Here is a 2,500-nt window from a genome sequence, read left to right as displayed (position 1 = left end):
CGCTGTCCCTATACATGCTGTAAGTCTGTGCACACAATATGAACCACACCTCAGCGAGACACTCCATCACACATTACTCTCTGCCTGTAACAGACACAGATACGATATGTAAGCACCAGCATGGACCAACGTCCGGTGCATCCTCTCCGCCACAGTACACCATCCACACTATGATAACCACACCAGGGGGTCCAATTATAAAATAGAATATCCCACCCGTCCAACATCCACAATTGCTCAGATAAGCCACCAACACCCACACATGTCCTACACAGGGGTGCACCCAACACCACCACACTGCCTCCTGTTACGGCACAGAAACAATGGCAGGAATGAATCACACAGGTCTGCCACTCCCTTGCCGCAACCACAGACGCGGCGCGCCTCCAGTCACGAGCGAAAAGCGCATCCTGACGAGACAGAACTGCTGTGACATACTGACGCTGCCTCAGACATTCACTTACAATGATCACTACCAACGAACCTGCCCCCCCCCCCCCCCCCCAAACACACTATCTCTTACCATGTTGTGTACTGTAATCCAACCCATTTTGCACCTTAACCTAACCAAATTTGTAACGCAATTTGTACCGCAATGTAACGCAATTTGTACCGCAATGTAACGCAATTTGTACCGCAATGTAACGCAATTTGTAACGCAATTTGTGTCTTAACCTAACCCACGTTGTGCCTTAACCTAACCCACGTTGTGCCTTAACGTAACCCACGTTGTGCCTTAACGTAACCCACGTTGTGCCTTAACGTAACCCACGTTGTGCCTTAACGTAACCCACGTTGTGCCTTAACGTAACCCACGTTGTGCCTTAACGTAACCCACGTTGTGCCTTAACGTAACCCACGTTGTGCCTTAACGTAACCCACGTTGTGCCTTAACGTAACCCACGTTGTGCCTTAACGTAACCCACGTTGTGCCTTAACGTAACCCACGTTGTGCCTTAACGTAACCCACGTTGTGCCTTAACGTAACCCACGTTGTGCCTTAACCTAACCCACGTTGTGCCTTAACGTAACCCACGTTGTGCCTTAACCTAACCCACGTTGTGCCTTAACCTAACCCACGTTGTGCCTTAACCTAACCCACGTTGTGCCTTAACCTAACCCACGTTGTGCCTTAACCTAACCCACGTTGTGCCTTAACCTAACCCACGTTGTGCCTTAACCTAACCCACGTTGTGCCTTAACCTAACCCACGTTGTGCCTTAACCTAACCCACGTTGTGCCTTAACCTAACCCACGTTGTGCCTTAACCTAACCCACGTTGTGCCTTAACCTAACCCACGTTGTGCCTTAACCTAACCCACGTTGTGCCTTAACCTAACCCACGTTGTGCCTTAACCTGCTCTGTAATTGGCATATGACACGTTACATTAATCTAGTGTTGTCTAACCACAACCCTCTGAATATAGTTCGCTACTCGCACCGCCCACCCTCTTGTGTGTCGTTTCATGTTGAACACTTCGCAAGTGTTGCTTACTTTTTACATGCTCCCGCTGTACACTGTAATGTGGACAACTGCAGGATGTACATCGCCCCCCCCCCTCCACCCTGCCTTCGCACGCTGGTCGTTCAGGTGCTTGCGTGTTCAATGCCCTTCGCAGCTGTTCACTGGCATTCGCATGTCGAAGCGCTCAGTCTACGTCGTGGTACGGCCTGTGTCCACTGTCCGCTGATTCGTAAGCTTAATCCTCACATTGTACTGCACATAGGTCCGTATGTACTGAATGATACGCTGTGGCACATGTGTGACCGTACGACTGCGCCCAACAACAGCGAACCATACGGTCCAAATGTTGTGCACTCAGCCACGTGCCGTCTCCCCATAACAGCTACATTGCAGTGTGGTACGCCATAGAGACGTGTGGGAGTAACGGACGCCCTGGATGGCGATCAGCATGAGCCGTCTGTTGATGTAGTGGCGCGTGTATTCAAACGTAGTCGTCTCTTCTCACACAGTGTGATAGCATGGTGCACCGCGTTCCACATCTGCGACATGGTACAGATGCTGGTTGACAGTCGGTCTCGTAATGGACATCGCATACGTAGGGGGCCACCTCCCACGTGTTCTCTAGTCGTGCACATTTTGTTGCGTGTATGTGGGCAGACGTAGTGTGTCGTGACACCTAACAGACAGGTATGCAATAATCGTTGCATTTGCAAACTGGGATGGACGTCTACGTTTGCTGGTGACGTGACGCAACGCAAATGAACAACTGGTAAACCCATTGTGGTGCGGTTGTTGTTGCTGGAGGTAAATCAGTAAGGGCAAATCTGTGTGTGAAGCGATACGCGGCGGTGGCTGGGTGGGACCGTCCCCGGCCGGTGAGGGGGGGCCGCCCGGCGTGCTGGCCGCGCGGTGCGTGGGCGCACGCGCTACAGCCGGCTGGTGGGGGCGCCCAGTGGCAGGCGCGCCGGCCGACGGACGCGGCAGGCGGCGCAGCTGCGCGCCGGGGCACCCTGCGCGCGGCGCCGGGCGGCCAAA

The sequence above is a fragment of the Schistocerca cancellata genome, unplaced genomic scaffold, assembly GCF_023864275.1.
Source record: "Schistocerca cancellata isolate TAMUIC-IGC-003103 unplaced genomic scaffold, iqSchCanc2.1 HiC_scaffold_445, whole genome shotgun sequence".
Classification (NCBI taxonomy): Eukaryota; Metazoa; Arthropoda; class Insecta; order Orthoptera; family Acrididae; genus Schistocerca; species Schistocerca cancellata.
This window is presented reverse-complemented; position numbering follows the sequence as displayed.